This window comes from Podarcis liolepis (genome assembly GCF_965112155.1).
Source record: "Podarcis liolepis genome assembly, chromosome: 16".
In the NCBI taxonomy this organism is placed as follows: domain Eukaryota; kingdom Metazoa; phylum Chordata; class Lepidosauria; order Squamata; family Lacertidae; genus Podarcis; species Podarcis liolepis.
Window position 1 is genome coordinate 16,455,476 of NC_139567.1, and position 23,886 is coordinate 16,479,361.

Below are 23,886 nucleotides of genomic sequence, written 5' to 3' on the forward strand. Positions count from 1 at the left end.
GGAAGACAGGAGTGCCTGGCCAGTCGGACACGACTAAACAACAACAACAATAATCCCCAAGAGAAAGGCTAACACACCCAAGTTTCTGATGCCAAGAGACCCCGGCTGGCTTGGAGGGCTTCAGCCGGTGGGTAGTCCCACTGCAGCCCAACGGGCCTTGGGCGACAGCCTCCCAACCTCCCTCGGCAGCCGGCGCTCCTCTTCCTCATGTGGCGGTGCAGCCGCCCGGCTCTGCAAACGAACCGCGGGTCGCACGTGCGAAAGGCCGCGCGTCGTGTCGGGCAGTCCTCGTGCAAGCGAAGGCAAAGACTCCTGGTCAGGCCCTGCTCTGGAGCGCGCGGGGACGAGACCACTTCACTGGTGGTCTCCCGCACGGCTTGACCTGCAGCAGCAGCAGCAGCTGCCGCCGGAATTGCAACGAACGGGCAGTTTGTCCCTTCGCGCTCCCCGTAGCCGTCGCGCGCGCCGGCCGCCTGCCTTGCGCGCTGACGTCCCTCTCGCGTCAGAAGCCGCCGCGGCTGGGCCCGCGCGCTGCTCCTCCCCCTCCACCACCTCCTCCTCCGCCGGTTGCCATGGCGGCGGCTGGGGCCCCGCCCCCGTGCGGATGAGCTCACGCGGTGCCGCAGCCCCGGGAGGAGGGGGGAGGGGCGGCTGCTCCCTCACAACAAGATGGCGGCGGCGGCTGCAGCGTCCGGTGGCGGCGGCGGCGGTGGAAGCGCCGGGGGTCCCCCGCTCCCGGCGCCCGGGACCCGCCTGCCTCCCCCGGCCCCGCCGCCCTCCGCGGCCCGCCCGCCGGGCCCCGCGCGCATCGGCTACTACGAAATCGAGCGCACCATCGGCAAGGGCAACTTCGCCGTCGTCAAGCTGGCCACGCACCTCGTCACTCGCGTCAAGGTGAGGCGGGCGCGACTCTTGAGGGGCCTCGGAGCCGCTGCTCCGCCGCCCGGTCGCCTGACAGTTCCGCTCCCTCAGGCTGGAGCGCGCCGCCCCCGCGGCCTTGTGGTGGGGGGTCGCGTCTGCTTCGTGCCCAGCAGCGACAAAGCTAGAGGGGAGACCAGACCAGACCGCCACCCCGGCTCCTCTCCTTTTCCCTCCTCTTTTCCTGGGAATGCCGCCGGGAGCCTTCCGAGCCCCGCCACGCCGAGAATGTGCGCGGCGCGGCTCTGGGCATCCCCGGAGGCGTTGCATCGGGCTCCTTGGGCTTGCAGGAGACTGGCTTGGGAAGGTGGTCTTGTACCTTTCCTCCTCGCTGTGAGGGATGCTGTTGCCGCCTCCCCGTCCAGTACTTGGTCCCCACAACCAGGCTGCCCTGCTTGTGCTCCCGCTTTCCGGCGCTCCCGGAGAGGGGAGGCTTCTCCCGAGAGTGCCACTTTTCCCTGCCAGAGCTAACCTGGTCCTTTCCTTTGCCTGCTGGCTCGTTGAAGTACCTGTGGTCCAGACAGGCGCTGCTGCTGGGTTGCTGTGGACCAGCCACATGTGGCTAGCGATGCAGGCACCCTGGGTGCCTCCATGCAAAGTAGCCACGGTGGTAACTTTGAGAGCAGCTTGCTTTCCGGCACTGGTAAGGTTCATCAAAAAGCCGGGCACGGTCTTGCTGTCAGTTTGCACTGGGCCTCTGTTGATCTCGGACTAATAAAGAAAATCCCCCTCCTCTCTCTCTCTCTCTGTGTGTGTGTGTGTGTGTGTGCGCCTGTCTGTGGAAAGGAGGTCTTTAGGAGATGGTTCAGAAACTTCATTTAGATTTTTGTTTCATTTAAATTTTGCTTAAACAGCAGAACCTTTTAAGGATACTCATGACCTGTTTTTATTCAGTGAAGGAGGATTGGAATGCTTCTGTGCTGTGTTGAAAAGAGCAAGGGCAATGAGCATTGCCTTTTGTAAGGCCTGGCACCTGTTAGCAGAGCTTAGTGCCTTTTTCTTTAGTCAATTTCTTTCATATGCTTTTGGTGCATTAGCTGGCAATGCGTACCTGTGCTAGCTGCTTACGTTTGCCATGTTGGAAGATGGCTTCATAGTGGCAGTGTCACTTTCCATCAATTGGGATCTGATTTGGCATTTTTTCTGTCCAAGGTGTGATATTCTGAAACTGACCAGATTATTTCATTCATCATTTGATAAGAATCTAAACCAAAGCTGGTCACTTTCCAAGGATACTTCTGCTTGGGGCAGGACAGAATTTCCTGTCTGATCTGGTGGCAGCAGCCTTGGAATCTTACACCTTCTCTTAAAGCATGAAGCCTGACTACTGGCAGCAGTAATCTCAAGATTTTTGCCCTGTAAGCATCTTCTGAGATGGCAATTATCATTCTGCATGTGGAAAGGAGTGGTCTGGCTTGTGATGGTTGATCCCGGGTGACTGATGGGAGGAGGGTGTCACCAGCTGCTCTGATGGTACTTTTGAATTCTGGGTCTGAGAGGAGAAAGCAACTTGATGAGATCAATAGTGGGAGAAAAGGGGTTTTGTGTTGTTGGGGTTGTTTTTTTTTTGTTTCCTGCCATGTAATCTATTCCTTAATCACCAGTTACTGCTGCTAAGAGTGGTCCTTGTGATTTTATTTTTTTTTGCACATATGTAACTTCTAATTGAATTGTTAAATGGCATTGAAACTCAAGGACTACAATCTTTGACTTTATCTTTTACTTTCCCCTTTATATACGTACATATATATCTGCCAACTGAGGACTACAGTTTATTCATTTGTTAAAGTGGACTCTTGTCCATGAAATAATAATAATAATAATTTAAAAAAAATAAAAAAAATAAATATTTATTATTTATACCCTGCCCATCTGGCTGGGCTTCCCCAGCCACTCTGGGCGGCTTCCAACCAAATTAAAATACAGTAATACATCAAACATTAAAAGCTTCCCTAAAAAGGGCTGCCTTCAGAAACTTGCCATAACAAATTAGTTGGTCTTCAACATGCTACATTGAACCAAACACAGGTACTACTTGTATCCTCTGATCATGAAGCTGAATTTTGGGTTGTCGTCTTAGCTGCTGGGCCTATTAGATTGATGATGTGCTAAGCAGCTGTTTGTTCATCAAATGTTGCTGAATGCAGCTTGACAGCAAGTCTGACTAACCAACATATACAGTGGTACCTTGGAATAAGAACTTAATTTGTTCTGGAGGTCCGTTCTTAACCTGAAACTGTTCTTAACCTGAGTTACCAGGCTTCCCGCTGCTGCCGCGACACCATTTCTGTACTCATCCTGAAGCAAAGTTATTAACCCGAGGTACTATTTCTGGGTTAGTGGAGTCTGTTACTTGAAGCGTCTGTAATCCAAGATACCACTATACATTATGAGAAATTCTCCTATTGTTGGAATAAGTCAGGTGAGAATAAGTCAGTGCTCCTGCTTTTTGCCTGCTCTCATCTACTGTTAATCTGGTGCCAGGGGCAGCAATGCAGAAATCTGCAGAAATCTGGAATAAAATCTTCATCTCTGTCTGCAGGCTAGTCCAGCAGAGCTTCTAGGTCAGCTCTGTTACTTGTGCTGATATTTTGCTTCTGCATAGTGTAGAAAGCAGACAGGAAGCATTGGTCCTATGATAGTGAGTTTCTGATCTATGTAAGAAGCCCTTGGGTCCATCTATGGCTGTGGTGTGCAACACCTGAAGTGGCACAGTGCTGCTGGTGCTATCGTTCAGTTTGTTTCAGAGCTTAATTGCTGCTTTCTCCCTACCTGTGGCTCTCCAGTCGTTGTTGGACTACAACTCCCATTACCCCTGACCATGGCTCATGCTGGCTGGGATGATGGGAGTGGAGTCCAACAACAGCATATGGGTGCATGCACTCCAGGTAGTTTCCCAGGTAGAGCTATCCTCCACTGTTAAATTCATATTTAAAAAGCCTAACACAACCAGGATTACTGACAGTCGTTGATGTTAAAGTCTATGAAAATATCAGGGTAAAAGCTGTGTTAATGAATAACAGAGGCTTAGTATGGGAACTGAAGTTTGAAGAACCTGCTTCTTTGAGAGTTTTCTCTGCATATCTTATGATCTGGAGCCCATTCTGAATACAAAAACTTATTGACTGAGGAGCTCCTGGATTGCTAATCCAAGGGCACCTTCCACTTGCAGAAGGTACCAGCACCCAGAAGAGGCTTCTTGCTGGAAAGTGGGTGAGGCAGGAGGAAGTAACTTCTATTTCCCCAAGCCCCCAGAATCACTTCCCATGCTGTTCTGGAATCCCCTGGAGCAGCTTTTTAGGGGACTGTAAGAGAAAGGAGGAATTGATGAAAATTGCCACTCCAACCCCTTCTTATAATGTGAGCACCGAGTAGAGCTCTCTGTTCATTATGAGAATGGATTCAGCTCATTGCATCTGACACAAGAAATCTCAATTTAAAATAAATCTTACTTTCCTCCACCTTGTTTTGTTCAGAGTGGGTCTTAGTTGCACAAAGACTTTTTCGTAGCTTCTTGGATCAAGAGACTGACTAGCATATATCTGAAATGCTTCTTGAACCTGTTGATTCACTTCTGCCAGTGGGTGGAGAAGAACTGCTGTTCCTTGGAAGTCAAGTCTCTGATCAGTTTGAGCAACTTGCATTCTGAGAATATTTAGCCTGACCCGAGTTTGTAATGCAATCAAGAGTTCAAAGTGAATTCTTGAAGGCCAAATATCTGACCTGTACTCTCAAAACATGTGTGGGTGGGTGGGGGCAGGTGAGAGAAGAAATGCAGACTTTGAAGAAGGGGCAGAGGATCCTTGTGCCTCTCAAAACCTTTTCATCTAAAGGTTCCTCATTTTGTTGTCTCCAGCAAGCAGAGTACATGACCAGCAGATGTCTGCTTATGCGGGGTTTCTCCAGTCCTTGTGTTTTTCTGTGGTCTCAATTGGAGGCAGTCACCGTAGTGATTCAGAGATGGCTGGCTGCAAACAGGCTTAGAAACAAATAGGTGATTGTTTACAAAGTCCACCAGAAAGCCTGAAGTGTTGAGCAAGTCACTAATACTGAAGTGGGAAAGTGTTGTGGGGAAATCCCCCCCATGCCCACCCCACCCGCCTGCATTCAAAAGCAGGCCAGTGTTTCTTCGTTAACAGGAATTCTGTCTAGGGCTTGACTTAAGTAGACTTTGGTAGGGACAGACAGATCCATGGAAAACTGGAGCCCTGGGGCAATATCCAAAGGTTTCACAGAGTTTTTGTGATAGTAATTGAAATATGGGGGGGGGGGTTGGATCTGATTGCAGGAGGGGTTACCCATCTATTTTCCCCCTGTCTGCTTATGGTGAAGCTACAGAATCCAAGAGTCCTGTTTGTTAAGAGCTCTTGGAGAATGGAACTCCCAGTAAAATTGGCAAAGCCACAGCATGGAAAAATATGGAACATGCTTCTGTTTTACAACTCTGAGGATCATTTTGGAAGGGCAAATAGGTGAGAGGAGCTGTTGTATTAGACCACTAACATTTCATGGTTCACAGAACTTGTCATTGTTTTTAGATTCTGGGAGACTCAGTGTGGCTTGCTTCATACAAGTCTTAAGTTCTTGCTTGTTACAGGGGTAACTTTATTGCCTACTTGCTTTTCTTTATGGAAGATCCCTTGCTTCTCAGTAGAGACTTCTAGCTTTCCCAGTAGCCTTTCTCCAGTCTCCTTGTCTGTCAGAAATTCTTTTGAGCTTAGCGCTGGCAAGATTCCTTCTAAGCACAAGGCCACAAACACTGTTGAAATGGACCCTTTCAGTTAAAAGCGCAGATGGTCCATTTATTTACTGCGTTCTTGCTAACCTTGAAAATATGTTTGCTGAAATTCACAGTGATGGAACATTGTGGTAAGAGAGCATTGTTCACTTGAAAAATGCAGGCTATTTGGTTTCAGAGACAATGTTTAGATGCTGCTATCTGGGAAATAAACTTTGATGCATGCATGCAAAGCTAGGTTTAGAGGAGCTGATTTTAAATCCTGTTAACTTTTAGTGTATGGCAAGGATGCTGCTGTCAGCTAGACAGGAACCGACTTGCTTCTCTGGGGGTATTAACAGGACACCTGCAGGATATCTTACTGTGTTCCTCCCTCTCTGTTTCCTGTGTCCTTTCACCTCATTTCTCTTACATTCTGATGTTGCACAAGGAGGAGGGAAAATGCTCTATGACCTCTCTACCAGGCTGTTGTGTACAAATCCTTCTAGTGGCCTTGTTGAATTACAGAGTAGAATTTGCTGCACTGTCAACCCAGTGGTTTCATTGCAGGCAGAGGGAGTTTGAAATTGCCCCATTACTGGGCAGTGCCATGTGTGTGGTGTCTGTTACGCAACTGTGGTGAGGCTTGGGTCCTTATCCGTTAATTTATACTGGCTGTAGTTTTGTTGGTGATCTTCTGATTCTCTCTCACAACATTATGCTGCGTACCTGTATTTGCATACAAGATAGTATTTTGTACAGAAACCTGATGTGCATCAATAGCGCATTGCATTTGGCAAATATGCAAGTGCTCTCTCAGTAATGCTGCAATCCTTCCATCCTGTGTCCTCAGGAGGGCCAGGTAGGCATTGTCTGAGATGCATACTCACAGTCTCCATAGTTAGTTCTTGGTTTCCTGCCTTTGCCTTCTGGAAGCTCAACTTGCAAGGGCTGATTACCTTGTCATATGCTGGGGACAATCCTGACAAGCCTAAGGTGAAGGTGTTACTGATAGTGTAGCCTTTTCCTCACACATCACTCATGCCTGAGAACATAGGTAGGCAAACTAAGGCCCCGGGGGCCGGATCTGGCTCAATTGCCTTCTAAATCTGGCCCGTGGATGGTCCAGGAATCAGCATGTTTTTACATGAGTAGAATGTGTCCTTTTATTTAAAATGCATCTCTGGGTTGTTTGTGGGGCATAGGAATTCGTTCAATTCCCCCCCCTATAGTCCAGCCCCCAAGGTATGAGGGACAGTGGACCAGCCCCCTGCTGACAAAGTTTGCTGACTCCTGCCTGAGAAGTTGATTGTTGTCTAACTCCCCAGTCAATTTTAATTTAAGCTGCACTGTAAGCTGAAAGCAACTTAACTTGCCAAGTTGCCAGAGTTATCATCCATAGGCCTCAATATTGGTATCTGCACTTGATTTCCCAGGCTGCTCTAGTTTACCTCACAGTTTACCAATATTTTAACTAGGAAAGTGAAACTGCTTTTTTTGCTGACATTTCACGTTTGGTGGCTTCTGGCAAATGTGGCTTCCTGGTTGACCTAACTTCTGAGTCTGAGGTGTAGGATGTTGAACAGCAACCATGATTCTGTTTGTTGAAATCCTCTGTAATCAGATCGGCAGAATGCATCATTATCCTCCTCCTCATCAAACGAAGCCCTACTACTTGATGAGGTGGGGGAAAGCTTCTGTTCTTTGGGGAATCTGCAGGACTTCTTATATGGCATGTTTGGAAGGGCTAGTTGTTGGGAGCATTTGTGATTTGTTACTTGCCTGAATGCAGAAAAAGAAAAGGGTCATGTTCAGGGCTGTTCTCCTTCCCTGTTCAACTCTTCTGCTGTTTCTCATGCACATACCTCCCTCTGCCACACAAGGCAATGTATACTAGGAGACTGCTGTCTCCTGATCATGGTATAGTGCTAGCTTGATGTGGGCTTCTTTTCTGGTTCAGATCTTTACTCATAGTGCACAGGGACTATGACTCCCCCTCCTCTCTATCAATTGAATCTTGTGAAATATGTCTGACATCTATTGGAAAGACACCTTTTCTCGCAGTACTCCTGGGGCTTGTGGTTTCTCAAAGAATCCTGATATGTTTGCTGTTGAATGAAGAAGGATGTGGAAAAGAGGCAGAGAACTGTTGCCAGCGTATTCACTCTGTGATTCCCTCGACACTCTTTAGAAGCAGAAGAATGCATTAATCGCCAAAATGTATCTGACTCTTAACTTAACAACTCTTAACTTCTAAAATTATTTTAGTGTAGTCAGCAAAAGGACCACTATAAAATGTTCATCAGCTCCAGCTCAGTTCTGTTGACAGGTGACATTTGTGTGTCTCAAAACACCTCCTTTTGTGAGGGCTGTAAAAACTGGAAAGTGTGTAGGTATGTCGAGGGAGGGGGGATTAAGGTCTAGCTCTTGCCTAACCCTCCCCAAAGAAAAGAGCTCCACATGATCAAATCTGAGGAAACAAGACCAGAACTTTGGTGTTCTCTCAAGCTCTTATCGGGTGGTGCTGGAGAGCTCTCTGCAATATTGAGATTTAAGGTAGATCAAAATCTTGTTCAGCATTTCTTTCTATGGTTAGATAATGCCAAAAACGCGTTATGAAGAGTTCACTTGTTTGCTTCATAAACAAACAGCACTTGCTCATCCCTCCCTCTCTTGATGGTTGTACTGCAGCTTGTTTTCCAGTGACTGTCTGCTGGGGTGGGAGAAAGGCCAGAAAGAGGATCAAAGTTGGCTGACCGACTTTGGGACTAGTGTGTCCTGTGCTGCACCCCTTTTGGAAGGGAAAATGGTAATTGGCATACTGCAGGCACATGACTCCCTATGTCTGGTGGTAGGCACAGATGATTCCAGAGATCTACATGTGATGGCTGTACACCATCCACAAGAGACAAAATTTCTGAGGTGCCCTGGATTTTGAGTCATTGTTGGAAAAAACTGGAAATGGCTCTAAGAAACAAATTGAATTAGTGACTTGTGGTCACGTTCATGTTGGGTGGGGACAAGAGAAGTGCATGTGTGCCCTTAAACGCCCTTTGCTTTCAAGATCTGTGTTAACTGTGGTGAAGCTTTGCTCGAATCCGTATTCTGTGGGTTACTTGGTTTTTTAAAGATCATAGCTGAAGATCACTTTGAATCTATAGGTAATATAATTCCACATTTGCAAATTGGACTTCCAGGCTTCTGGAGCCCTGTTTGCTATTTATTCATATTGAAATACTAAATAACATCAATATTACAAATAATAAAAAAACAGAATCATAAAATTCAAAACAAATTCAGAACTCCAATTACATAAAATGCCAGTGAATGGGACAAAAAAAAAAAAAGTCAAGGAAGCCCTGTCAAAACAAACAAGTATTTTAAGGCCTTCTGAAAAGCCTGAAGTGTAGCCACCTGCTACAGCTCTATATAGAAAGGCTTAGAGAAGCCCCAAGCATCAGTGGTACCCTCTTTTCAGTATGTATTGGGGACTTCTGCGTGGAGATGAGTCACTTGTTCTAAAAATGACTAATGACTGCGAATCATTCTGAAACAACTCTCTTTTCGTGTGTGTGTGTGTGTGTGTGTGTGTGTTAGGTAACAGGGAGGCTGTTGGGCTACAGAAAATCTCTCTATGCAACCAATAATATTTCTTCTACTGACAACTCTTGGGCCACTCTTAACAGGCTGTAGCTCATCCTTTTATTAGTGCTCCAGATGTGATATGAATTGCCTGCTTCTGGAGATCACAGAGCATGAAAGTGTTCTCTGCTCCCACCACTGCTCTTTGGCATTTCAATCTGTCTGATCTTGTTTGGCCTAGGGGCACTGCATGGTATTATTATTAATAATTAAATTTGTATACTGCCCTCTACCCGCAGGTCTCAGAGTGGTTCTCAATATAAAATCACAATGTAAAAACACAAAACATAATAAAAACAAGAACAACCAATAATCACTCTCCTCCCCAACACATTTTAAAAGGGCACTGGATGTCAATAGCCAAAGGCCTGGTTAAAGAAGAACACTTTTTTCTTCTAAATCTCCCAAAGTTTCTTTGGTATGTCTTTTTCAATATTTATTAAAATATTTGTGTGGCATCTTATTCCTATGAACAGCATTCAGGGTGGCCACTGACAAGTTACTGTAGCAAAGCTGAAACAACCGCAAAAGTGAAAGCAGAGCTAAAGCTTTAGATGAAACAAGTTGCACTGTTTCTATATTTCTGTATATTAATAAAATGTTTTCCAAGCCCTTCTTTGCTTTGTGTGTCCCCTCTCTCCCATGATGTCTGTAAATTGGCCCTGTCTGAAGAGATGGGCATGTTCTCTTTGCTTCTGAATCAATTCTATTATCAGTTTAGTCACATTATTTTATTGTCTCTTGAAAATGTCTGAAAGCTATACATGTTATGTGTCGGTCTTGTTGGGCATGCAAAAGAAGGAGAGTGCTAACTATGGAAACTCCCTCCCCCCCAACTGGAATGGTATTGTGTGATTTTTATTTGGTCTCAGTAAAAAAACATTTAGGACATTTTAATCTACCTTTTGAGTACCACATAACTCTTCATTTTGCTTAATGTCAAAACATAAGAGTTGGGGGGAGGGTTTAAAATAGTTCGTTAAAGGAGGGCAAGAGCATCCTTCTTGCAAAATGTCTAGGTTATCTTGTGCCAATGCTACACTGAAGCAAAGAACACATAGTAGCAGTTCCCACTGCTACATAGTAGCAGTTCCACTCATAAATATATGACAACTACTCAAGTCTGTCCACATACATCCAGGAAAGTGTGGTTTTTTAACTCTGTCTTTTGAGTGGTTTTGTCAGGTTGGCCGAGCAAGTTCCTAGGGTGCTTGTTAATTCCCATGTGGGAATTAAAATATTGCAGTGTTTCTAACAGAGTCTTCCTGTTCACAGTTCACCTCCAGCTAGGCCCTCTTCCAGGATACTCCATTCCATTCCATTCCATGCCACCTCCCAGCCTTGGAGCTGGGAAGGCATGGGGATGGATTTGCTGCTACAACAATGCCTGGAAGTTAGGGAGAAGGCTAATAGCATGCCATGCTTTCCAGAAAGCAATGGCACAGTTTCCACGACAGAATGGGAAACAATTCATAGGATTGTTATAGGGGTAACACAGATAATCGGTGTTCAATCTGCTTTGAGCAGTCGTTTTCTTAAAAAAAATGTATAGTGAATGTTGATGGGAAAGGCAGGAACTTGATGAACAGTACCTCGTTGCCTGTTTGCCATACATTAAAATTTCCCTTTAGAATCTGGGGTTGAACAGTGCTTGTGTTTTATGTGATTGAGCCTGCAGTAGCAAACTGGACGAGAATCTGACATAGTGACCTTTCTCTGCTTTGGAAGTGCTTGGTTGTCAGTTTTGGTTAACTGTGAAATTCCAACCTGACATCGCAGAAGGCAAGGTAGTGCCTCCTGAGCTGCTATGTAGTTAATTGTCAGCCAACGCAGGGCTGGACATTCACACACCTCATATGTCAAGTGTTTTGCTTATCTGAGTGTTGCTATGAAAGAAGTTTGTAGAGGAGAGACTAATAAGCTTGGGAGGGAAAAATCTCTGTTGAGGTTATAAACTGATTAAAACTGGGCTCCAAGATTATGAAGGGTGGTTAAAGAAATGTGGATTGCGTCTTTTCCAGCTGTGAGGCAACATAGATGTGCTGGAGTGATGGTAAGATCTACTTAAATTGCTAAATTGTCTTGGCCAGTGAGTTGGAATAGTCCTCATAATGACAACTGTGTACACAAAGTACCGCTCCAGTTTTTATTTAAAAAAATCCTACCCAGAAAATCTCTGTGTTTCAGACATCTAGAGAAGACAAACCAGTAGAGCCAGCACAATAATGCAGAGTTTGTAAATACCCTGCCAAAATTGGTACCTCCAGCACTCATGCACTAAAGCAGGCAAGTTGCTTGTTCTTTGCTGCTTCTAGTGTCGTATTTGCCTCAGGAGAGGCTGCCTAGGCTTGACCCTGCAGCAGCCTAAGCTTTGCAGAAGAATGGAAGATTAAGAGACTTCCAGAAATGTAACTAATTTGTGTGTCCTTTTTTAGAGAGAGAGAGAGAGAGAGAGAGAGAGAGAGAGAGAATGAAGCTACCAAAGTTAAGACAAATGCAGGGTTCCAATATCATGCTCATGAAGGTAGTAATGTTTAATTCAATGCCTATCCAATCTCCTCAGCAAACTCTGCTGTTATTCCATCGCTTCCATAGCTAGGCCTCAAGATTCAGATAGTTAAGCCCCCGTTTCCTGATTTGACTCCGACTTCCAAATGTGGCCTCCCCTGGCCCCCATGAATTTGGTAACATGCTCTGAGAGGATAGCATGTAGTTCTCCTCCCAGAATGACTACTGAAACCAAAGAATATATTTTAGCATTACAGGAGGAACACAGGGAACTGCCTTACACAGAGTCAAACTATTGGTCCATCTAGCTCAGTATTATCTACATTGACTGGCAGCTACTCTCCAGGGTTACCGACTACGATCTTTCTCAGCCCTACCTGGAGATTGAACCTAGGACCCTTTGCATGCAAAGCAGATGCTCTGTCCCTGAGCTATGGCCCTTCCCAGTAGCTGTCTTCTGGGTGCCATTGTGCTGGACTTGTGTGTTTAGCCTTTGGCCATTCACAACTATTACTGAGGCTTCTCTCTTGACGAGGGCATCTTGCATTGAAGTCAAGGCTATCGCAGCTCATTTTGACATGGTAAAAGGCAGCTTCATGCTTTCCTTTGTAAGAGAAGGAAAGCATCTGTATGTAGCTTCTGGGCAGTAGATTTTTGTACTTGGCAGACAGACACCACCACCACTCTCTGATTCCTTCTCTTTTAATAATTTTTGTTAGTACTCCTAATTAACATCTACTCTGAAGTCCTATTGAATTCAACAGGGCCTGCTCCCAGGGAAGTGGGAATAAGATTGTAGCCTTGGTATCTCAAGATGTTCCAGTCATTCAGTATTTAAATCCCAGATTAAAACTGGCCCTGGTTCACTGATGATCTGAACATCATGCCAAAACTTGGCACTCTTGAAGGATCTCTGGTTATCTCACGCTTGGACTACTGCAACGCGCTCTACGTGGGGCTACCTTTGAAGGTGACCCGGAAACTGCAATTAATCCAGAATGCGGCAGCTAGACTGGTCACTGGGAGTGGCCGCCGGGACCACATAACACCGGTTCTGAGAGATCTGCATTGGCTCCCAGTACGTTTCCGAGCACGATTCAAAGTGTTGGTGCTGACCTTTAAAGCCCTAAACGGCCTCGGTCCTGTATACCTGAAGGAGCGTCTCCACCCCCATCGTTCAGCCCGGACACTGAGATCCAGCGCTGAGGGCCTTCTGGCGGTTCCCTCATTGCGAGAAGTGAGGATACAGGGAACCAGACAGAGGGCCTTCTTGGTAGTGGCGCCCGCCCTGTGGAACGCCCTCCCATCAGATGTCAAAAAGATAAATAATTACCTGACATTCAGAAGACATCTTAAGGCAGCCCTGTTCAGGGAAGTTTTTAATATGTAACGCTGTACTGTTTTTAACACTGATTGGGAGCCGCCCAGAGTGGCTGGGGAAACTCAGCCAGATGGGCGGGGTATAAATAAATGATGATGATGATGATGATGATGATGATTATCATCTGCCAGCAAGCAAACCACAGAGGTCCTGGTATTTTGCTCCCTGCACCAGCATTGATGGATGATATTTCAGCAGTGGGTTTTCTTTCCATTCTGCAGGGTAACTGCCGTGGATTTCTTTTCATAATAAAAGCACTGGCAGCTTAAGGTGATGACACTGCCTGTCAGTGGCTACATTGACGTAGGTTTACCCAAGGAATGTATGGTGTGCATACGTTGAGATTTTGGATATGATTTCTAAGGAGACTCTTGTTTTTCAGAGTGGAAAATGGATTGTGCAGTTATCTAGATCTTATTTGCTTAGTGCCAGTCTACAGAGTCATTTGCTCCACTGTCAGTATAACTTTTAAAACTTGCATCTCCTATGCCAGGCATAGGAATCCTGTGAAACTTCAGATGTTGTTGGACTCTAGCTTCCATCATCCCTGACTGTTAGCTATGTGAGATGGGGAAAATGAGAGTTGGAGTCCAATAACGCCTGGAGAGCCATAGCTTCCTTGTTCCTGTCCTGCACTATCCACATCTCTCAGCCTTGTTTATGAAGTCATCTAGGGTTGCATCCAGTGTTAATTAGAGTTGGTTCTTTGAAATTAATAAACATGACTAAAAAAGATAGCATTCTAACAGTGAGTGGTTACTTGTGTAAGATCTCTTTTTTTGCACTGAAACAAGTTAAATGTGATGGCACCAGGGAATGCTAATTCCTTTACCTGCACATTCTCCCCAACTGTGTTACTCCTAGTGCGGGTTGGTACAGCTTTGGAGACTGCTGCCACAATAAAAAATAGCTGACAAGATGGTGGCTTTCGGTTTGGAAGAGTTCAAGCTAAAGTTTTGAGTACTCCTTTCTGCCCTCCCCTATGCATTCTAAAATATTCACTTGGGGTATCTCTGGATTGTCAACATTTTCTAGGAGGAATTCAAGGAATACTGTGAAATGTAGGTTTATTAAAGTGGATTAAAGTGCTCTGTCCTAGCTCAATAAATTCGCTTTAAAAAGAAACAGGCCTTATGTGGTTAGGAAAGTGATGGGGAAATGAATTGAAAAATGTGGAGTGAACTGATGGGAAGGTGTATACGCACCTTGCAAACAAACTGGGGTGAGAGAAGAATGAACTTCCTGAAGACAAATCAGAAGGAATACACAATGAAGACCAAATTGAATCTAACCTTTGTAAACTTTGTGGCAGCAAACTGGGATGGATAATCAGTTAATAGGTCATTTGGAGAAGCTCTTAGTGGCATCTTGCATCATGTTGCCCCAGTCTGCTGCCGCTGTGTTTGGCTTGGGTCGAGTGATTTTGCATCAGAGAGGTTGTCTCCTTCCATTCCTCAATACCTGTTCACCAAAGCTTTTTTCAATATGTATATTTGTAACCTTTGAATCTTTTCTGAATCTGCTAAACAGACTAAAACAGACCAAAGGACCCCCTAACTGGTTGGCAGCCCTAAGAGTGTCCTTAGAGTGAGATGAAGGTATAGAAAGATGGCAGGTCACAGAGCAGGGGAGAGTCTTGGCCATCCAGAACAAATGCCAACGAGGCAGGAAATCTGTTGGGAAAGCAAAGTAAATGTGTCGCAGCTTTTGCCATGGCAACAAACATACCATGTTCCTGTCAGGGAGAGAAGAGAAAAACAAAGCAGGTCAGCCAGACGGAGGCCGAGGCAGGAGAATGACTCTGCCATAGCTTTGAAACTGTACTGGCAACCAGGGACCTTCGCCCCCTTCTCCAAGAACAGAGTTGCTTCTCCTGGCTTAAGAACAGTGAAAAGGCAATAGGGGTCAGGGGGTGGTGGACTAACTAAGAGTCCAGAGAGAGATCAGAGCTGCAGGCTGTGAAGGCTTAGGAGACTGTCCCGTCCTAATAAATGTAGCGCAAGTGCCGCCGCCAAATTGCCAGTTGGTGCTCATGAACTTTCCATAACCTCCGAGTGGCACTTGTCTGGGCTCTGGAAACTGAAGCTGCAGCTGTATTTCACGTTGTCATTTGTGCAATACAGATCACAGAACTGAAGAGGCATTGCTTAAGTGTTAAGAATCTGAAAACTTCCCTTGGCTTCTGGAGTGCTTCAGATACCACCGTTGTGCGTGTGCGCATGTGTGCTCATATATTTATATATTTGTGTGGAACTACAACTGCTGCAAACGTTAGTGGGAAGTTCAGCTGTCTTGGTGCTGCATCTGTGCTGACCCGTAGATGGTTGTCTGCATTTGCACACCCTGCAGTTGGTGGCAAAAGTACAAAGACGTTGGTCCCAAGGCAGCTTGTAGCACTCAGAACATGCTCAAAAAGCTTTGCCTACTCACATTGCAGAATTTTGCTTGTCTACATTTCCTAAAGCTCATTTCTCATCTACCCAAGTCTGATGCAGATGCCTCACAGTGGTGCTTGATGTTGTATAGAGGCATAATTTTTGACATACAAGCTCGCTTGAGGGCCAAGCAAGCTACACCAATGGGTTGCAGTTTAGAAAGGGAGCAGCTCTGTCAGTGTTTAGGACAAAGGTGGGATCTGATATGGCAGTGGGTGCACTGCTTGTCACGGGCTGCGACTGCTTCCCAGGCTTGTGGAACAAAAGTGGAGCGTGCTGGAACAGATCCACAGGGAGGCTTCCCGGAAGCTTAGATAGGCTTATGGTCTGAAATGGATACTGTTGTAGTTCAGGAATAACAACCAGTGCCTGGGATTAAGAGGCCCAGGAGAGCTGCTCAGAGCTGAGGAACAAAGCAAAGTGAGTGTTCATCTATTCCCACCCCCCCTTATTAAAGACTCCGTTCTGCTTCATGTAAAGAGAGATGCGCTTTACAGTGCATTGTAGTTGTTTGTCTGTACGCTCTGCCCCAAGACTGACCTTGAAAACAAAGCTAAAGAGTTTACTAGCCCACTTGCCTTCATGTAGGGGTGTGTGTGTGTGTGTGTGTGTGTGTGTGTGTGTAGTGGGGGTCTTCATGAAACTAGAACTACTATTTTTAACTCTTCTGTGATGAGAACTGCTTCCAAGCAAGTGACTAAAAGGCCTGGCTAGCAGTGCTAGCATCCTGGATAGCTGTTTGGACAACCATACTGTACTCTAAATGCTCACCAGTGGTTCCTCATCCTACCAGAGGGAGGTTTTGAGTGGAATGCTGCAGACATCTGCTGTGGTCTTGATTCTCTTCCAACATTTTTATCAGTGACTTTGATGAAGGTGTGGAGGAAATCTTCTGAGTCTTTCTGTTTTGTGGATGACACAAAATGGGGAGGGACTGCTATACTAAGGCCTCTGAAGCAACATGAAACTCAACAGAAAAATGCCACGTTCTGCATTTAGACAGAAAGAAAAATAAAACTCACAGGTATAGCATGGTGGTTACTTAGCACGTGAAAAGGATTTTGAGATTGTAGTTGAACATGAGCCATCACTGTGCTATGGCTGCAGAAAAGGCTACCATGATTTATAGGCTGCATTAATAAAACCATAATTTCCAAGTTACAGGAAGTAACAGTTCTACTTTATTATGCTCTAATTCAACCTCTTCTAGAGAACTGTGTTTTATGTCTGGGCCACTCTTTCAGAAAGTTATAGGCAAATTGTGATGCACTCACAGGAGGAGGATGAAGATGGCTGTGCCCAAATTATTATGCACTCAAATGATTTTGCACATTGGCTGGTCAAAATGGATGGCATAAGTCTGTATTTTTTGTTGTTTTATTACCCCCTTATTCACTGACATTTTATGGAATTTTATTGATTGTGAACTGAACCATCAGACAGGAATACTGGAAGCTGCCTTATATTGAGATAGACAATTGTTCTCTGCTCTCCCCCTGCCCTCCCGGGTAGGTGTAGATGTAAGGGGCTGACGTTGTTGGAGAGCATGTTGCAGTTGAACATTTAGGGAAGCCTCTTGCTGATGAAAGCAGTTGGAACAGTGGAAATAATGACCACAGGGCAGGCTCTGCCTCATTGGAGGTTTTCAAGCAGAGGTTTGGCTGCCATCGGTTGGCGATACTCTAGCATTGGGTATTCTGCATTGGGGGCAAAGATTCCTGCTCAGCCTATAACCCTTTTCCTTGCAAACCTCAAATGGAATGTTTGACAGCTTCCCTTAAAAGCACTAGTCTTGTGCCAGGCTCCCACTTTGGCTAAAGAGCATGGAAAATCAGTTCTGTTTCTAATGGGGCCTGTTGTGGCTTGTTTGCAGCTGGGGTCCACTCCACTGACCAAAAAACCTTGCTCGTGTGCAATGGCAGCATGCTATAGCTCCTGTAGGGCTTCTAGCTGCCTCCATCCCTCTTGGTAGTGGTTGGCTGCTCTCCTTCTATTCTGGGGTATGGTTCGAGCTCTCTCCTCCCTGTGTAATCAAATCCTCCTTTCTTAGCAACAGTAACCACTGCTCCATTCAAGGGAATTGGAAACCCAGTCAATAAAAAACATCACCATGTCTTCAGCTGCCCAAACTTCCCTTTTCCTTCTCCTACAGTGGTTGCTCACATAGTGCTAAGTGTGTTTCTTCACTTCAGCTCTCCCTGCATGGTTCTTCTCTCCCTCCCCCCCCCCCAATTTGGGTGATTTATTGCCTCTCCAGGAAGTCCTCTTCTTCTTCTCCTTTTATTTCCTTGAATGTTGTTGAGACAGACTTCTCCAGTCCACTGACCACCCCTAAAATGATGCCCTACTTGTGCCCGAGTGACATTTTGGTAATCTACAGAGAGAAAGGAAAATATGGTGGAGGAGGCCTCCAGCAACGGAGCCCTTGTTGTCTGTATTAGCAGCTGAGGATAAACCGGGGTGGGGGCAGGGGAGACGCCTGGCTTGCCTTGTTTGGGCTGTTCTCCTGCTTTATGTTTGCTTTACAGGTCATGGTGCAAGTTCAGCTGAATGACTCTTGGGCAGCACACAGGGAGACAAACTCACCCCACTTCTGTACTTGCTTGTCTCATTTTAACAGCTAAACTGGATGCAAATGTGTATCCACAGCAACACACCCAGAAGAGTTTCCTCAGACTTTGTGGGTGTGGTTCTCTTCCCACGCTGCCCCTAGGGATGTGTGGGCAAGGGCTTTGGAATGCCACTCTTTCCTGTTGCCCTCTTCAACCACTAAAATGTGAATTTCTTTCACAGTGAGGCCGTGCAATTCCTTATACTCTCCAGCACATCAATGCTGTAGATTTGTGCAATTGCTCAAACAATAAACACAAACATGTGTGCACCCCCCAACCCAGAGAGAAATACTGTTCATTTCAAATACTTATCCATTTTAAGTTTTCTGTGTAAACAATAATGAGCAATAATGAAATAAAAAAGACAGCACTGACCATCTCCTATTCAGAGTATTCTAAATTGAAGGGCTGAGCTCACATTTGTGTTCTCATTAATGAAAAATACCCCATTCTGTCCTCATTGCTTTAACATAGGGGCTGGTGGAAAACATAATCAGAATGGTGTTTGCCTAGGCAAGCCTTTTGCATGGGGTGGGGGGAGAGCAGAGAGAGCAAAAGCAACAGTGAGGGTATGGGGGAAGAAAATGAATCTGTCCACCTGCGTTATCATGATGGCTGAGCTGGAAATTTGTTTTGAGGTTTGTTGTTAGCCTCCTTTTGTGGTCTGAGACCCACTTATAACCCTCATCCTTCTGCAATAAGTGTTTCACTTTGACTGTATTTATTGCTTCTCAGCGCTCACCCCCCCCCCCATTTTTCACTTTTACTTAAAGAAAAGGGACAATAACAACGGGGGATGTGGATATCCCTGACCCACCAGTGTGTCTTGCCCAAGTAGCTTGGGGAGAATACATAAAATGATGGGTAAATTTGCTCCAATAAAGAGAAGAACAACACCATGAATAACACAGATACAGACTCTAGTGGCACCCACACAACTTCCTTGGAGGGCTATAAGTCTCAATGGAGTTGATCCCACCAATTAAAGTGTTCATGCCTGATTTAAGCAGTGTGCTAGTTAATCGGAGAAAGTCACCGGCCCTGAAGAAATGGCTTTTCTTGTATTCCACAAAGATACTCTGTCTTGAGCAAAGAGCTCAAAGCAAATACTCCCCCCACGGCTGCTCCCGCTCCCAGTTGGGGGAAAACTCCATAGATATAATGTGACTTTGCATGCTGAAGGGTCCAAGTTCACCCCTAGCATCTTCATTTGAAAGCACTCCCAAGTAACAGGGCTGCAAAGATTGCCTGAGACCTTGGAGAGTTCTTGCCAGTCAGACAAAACTGGGCTGAATGAACCAATCATCTGAGTTGGTAGAAGGTAGCATTATGTGTTTGTCTGGTATGTTCAAGGCCTTGTGAAAGAGTGCTGATGGCAGTGCTGATACTGTGAGCTATGTTGACAAACATGGCTGAAGAACACAAGCTGCCAGATAGAATGAAATGTCTAAAGCATAACATCCCAGAGCAGCCTGGCAATGAAGCTCTCCCATTTCTGACAAGTGCTGCTGATTGAGAGTGCTGCTACTGCAAAAACTGCTCAGGTCACCCAGAAGGATGACCTGCACTGGGAGAAGAACGGGGGAGTGCAATAAGGGAATATGTGTAAATACCTTCTATACGAAATGGTATAGAAATGTTACAGAAAAATGCTTCTAATTCTCCTGGATCTCTCAGGTCACTTACAGTGCCACTAACCATGGCATACTTCTAGTGACTCATTGTTAAAACCGTGTTTATGGAAGACAATCTTACTTGGCTACGAGTGATCGCCAAAGAAGAAGAAGAACTTATAGGGAGGCACACTGAGTTGGAGAGTCAGGGGTTTAGTGCTTCTACTTCTAAAGGAGCCCAATTCCAGAAGGTGGTGGTGGTGGGGACTTCTGCTCATTCCCATGACATCTATGACATTGGGTCCCACAGAGCTCCATCTTTTCCCCTGGACTTCTCATCATCTACATGAAACTGGGGGATGAATTTGGGGTTTTGGTGCCATCAGTCTGCAGATATCACTCAAAACAACTGAATAAGAGCCATCTTAGAAGATGGGATGGAGTGCTTGGTTTATCTGTCCAGAGACGTGGCATTCAGCATCTTGTGGGAGGGTTGGCTGTCCTGCCAAAGTAATCGGTTTGGAGTCTGGGTGTTTCCCATCCACCTCTTTCACTAGAGGCCCAAGGATCTCATTGGCACAGTGTCTTTCACGAACTTAAGGATTGTATGCTGGCTGTAACCCCTCCCAGAAAGAAAGAGAGAGAATGGCTACACTTATCCGTGCTCTGGTAACTTCCATGTTAAAAAGGTAAAGGTAAAGAGACCCCTGACCATTAGGTCCAGTCGTGACCGAGTCTGGGGTTGCGGCGCTCATCTCGCTTATTGGCCGAGGGAGCAGGCGTACAGCTTCCGGGTCATGTGGCCAGCATGACTAAGCCGCTTCTGGCGAACCAGAGCAGCGCACGGAAACACCGTTAACCTTCCCACCGGAGTGGTACCTATTTATCTACTTGCACTTTAACGTGCTTTCGAACTGCTAGGTTGGCAGGAGCAGGGACCAAGCAACGGGAGCTCACCCCGTCGCAGGGATTCGAACCGCCGACCTTCTGATCGGCAAGTCCTAGGCTCTGTGGTTTAACCCACAGCGCCACCTGCATCCCAACTTCCATGTTAGACTGCTGCAATGTGTTGTATGTGGGGCTGCCCTTTGAAGACTAGTTAGTTCAGAATCTAGTTGATAGGCTATAAATCGGGGATGCATCTTGTCAGTGCTTCAAGAGTTCCACGGGCTTCTGGTCTATTTCCGAGCACAATTCAAAGTGCTCGTGTTCGCTTGAAAGCCCTGCGTGGCTTGGGACTTGGGTACTTGCGGAAACCTCTCCTCTCACATCAGCCAGGGAAAGCACAAAGATATCTCTCAGAAGCCTTCCTCTGGCTGCCTCCCTCAGCTGATGTGAGGTACATTGCTCCGAGAAAAGGCATTTCCACTTTTCAGCTGTGGTGTTACTTTTTCTCTCCTGACTCCCCTAGCACCTTCACTGCTCTCTCCTAGACAACAGGCAAATGCCCTTTTGATTTTATTGGTATTGAACACTCTGTGCTTCTCCTGCTCCCCAATTTTGCTGTGACTGGTCCTAGCACTGCTTTACTCTGTTCTTGGTGTGTTTTGTGTGTGTGTTGTAGAAAACTGCCCTGGGAAAGGTGAAATGTGTTAAATAAATAAAGCCTGTTTTCTTGGTATTCAGGAGGGGAACTATATCTTTCTGACTCTGAAGTCTGCACTTGAGGTACTCTAGGACACAAAACCTCAGGCTTGCGGGAGTGAGTCACACTTCATAGAGGCGCTGGAGCCAGATGGTCTAGTTGAAACAAGTGATATGGGGTGGGGGGAAGAGACACATCCAAAATATTATTTGCTTTCATTAACACAGCTAAGGGGTGTGCACATGCACACCTATTCGATAAGTACTGTTTTACCTTGGAAGCTGTGTGTGATGGTTTGGGTTTGAAATTAAATCAGGAGTACTCTGTGCTGTTTGGAGAAACTTCCCACAACAGTTCCTTGCATTCAGTAGTTTAATTTAGCAATCTAGTACTTTGGGGAACTTAAAAGCTGTGCAAGGATTGCCATCATGTTAGGCAAGTGAGGTTACGCCTGGAGTTTGTGGTATTATTATTATTTATTATTTATGCCCTACCCATCTGGCTGGATTTCCCCAGCCACTCTGGGCAGCTCCCAACAAAATATTTAAAACACAATAAAACATCACACATTAAAAACTTTCCTAGCCATTTGTACTCTTGGAAATCCTACCTTTATTCTAGTTTAACCTACAAATGTATTTAGAGCCCTGCTATTAATCACAAAGCTACTTTACAGACTGTATCTAGTTGAGCAGGTTAAGACTTTGGAACATCAAATGCTAGCTAATTAAGTTAACTAGAATAAGCTGTGTGGTGGCCAAGCAGTGCTGACTGGGACCTGGGAGACCAGGCTTCAAATCTGCCTGAAGCTCACTGGGTGACCTTGGGCCAGTCACTACCCAACCTGCCTCACATGGTTGTTGTGAGAATTAAATGAGGGCAGAGAAACCATGTATAACACCTTGAGTTCATTAGATGAAAAGGTGGGACACAAATGCAGTAAATTAATACCAATAAATACATTAAATAGGAATCCACGGATATTCCTTTTCATGAGAAAAAAAATATTACTCTAAACAGAAAACAGGGCATTTTAAAGCGCCACCAGACATGTTGATTCTGCTGTGAGTTCCAAATGTTTTTACTTGGGATGTAGGTAAAGAACACCTCACCTGAACTGTATGGCATGTCGGGAGCTATCATCTTAAAGCCTGTAAGCATTTCTAGGAAGCACTTGGAAGCTGACAGGTGAGATGGATAAATGTTAAATTTTATGCTGTTGTATAAATTTTTGTTGGCATCCGTCTGTCTTGACTTTTGAGAGACAATGGAAGGTGCTTCTGGGAGTGAAGTCAAACCACTGGAGAATCACAGCGCCTGTTGTGGCTGCAGAGACTGGTAACTTGTAACTGCTGCCTCCTGCATTGTTTTTTGCTGCGATAGCAGCACCAAAATGACCCCTTGGGGCGCAAGCCTGGGCAGTGTGCATGGAGGTCCTGGGCTGCCCGGACGACAAGACTCCACTTTCGGGCTCGCTGATCTGGTCCAAAGGAAATACATTTGGTAGCTGCTTGATTGCAGGAGTTGCTGGAAGGAGCCATCCAACCGCCTTAGGGACTCTGCTTCTTAGCCTTTTCTTCTCCCAAAGATGTCCCACAAAGCAGCAAGTACGAATTTTTCTTCGGGGTTTACTCCCAAAGCCCTTCTCACAAATTAGCAAGGCAGCAGAGGTTTAGGACCAGTTTTTTCCTCCTCCTAGATGAGCTACCTTCCCAGGTTGACAAGCTCCATCTGCCCCTCGTTTCCCTCTACAGCACATGCAGTAACTACTTCCTTGAAGCAGTTGGTCTTGTTCACTCAATCCGCCAGTCTGTTTCTGCATGCAGGGGAAGTCCCTAACACATGGAGGATCTGAGACTCATTGGCTACCCTCACTCGGTTTAGCTGGCCCACTGAAGCTGTTTCCCCGGAAGTGGCTGCTGTTGCATGCTGACAGCTTCTAGAAGAACTGAGTGCAGGATGGGTCCAAAGGTGGACAGACTACCCCAGGAGCATGGCATGCCTCCCACCAGAGGTACTGCCATTCCCTTAACACTCCACACACCCCTGTATAAAATAGAAACTCAGTAAGTATTTGTGTTATGTTTTGTATATATTTTGACATAGTGTTGTCAACTGGTAAACAAAGAAAGCATTTGCATCTACAGTGGTGCCCCGCAAGACGAAATTAATTCGTTCCGCAATTTTTGTCGTCTAACGAATTTTTCGTCTTGCGAAGCACGAAATCCCATAGGAATGCATTGAAAATCAATTAATGCGTTCCTATGGTCAAAAAAAGTCCAAACAAAGCCAAATTTGGTACAACAACAGTTTATTAACTGCTCTTTAAAGTCACACATACTGTAAAGAGCAGTTCAAAAATTTAAGGGAAAATAAATTAACTTTATTATGTCTTTGTTTTTAGTCAAACAAAAAAAGTCGCGAGACGTTTTCGTCTTGCGAAGCAAGCCCATAGGGGAAATTCGTCTTGCGAGG

At 45.6% G+C, this 23,886-nt stretch overlaps 1 protein-coding gene across 3 annotated transcripts in view; it reads left to right on the forward strand.

Moving 5' to 3' along the window:
• The first annotated feature begins 742 nt into the window (after window positions 1-742).
• Window positions 743-23,886, forward strand: part of SIK3 (SIK family kinase 3) — a 92,412-nt gene continuing 69,268 nt past the window's right edge. For all 3 annotated transcript variants that reach the window (XM_083480922.1, XM_083480921.1, XM_083480923.1), the window contains exon 1: window positions 743-894. The gene's annotated coding sequence lies outside the window, so the exon portion shown is untranslated. The remainder of the gene's footprint in view (window positions 895-23,886) is intronic.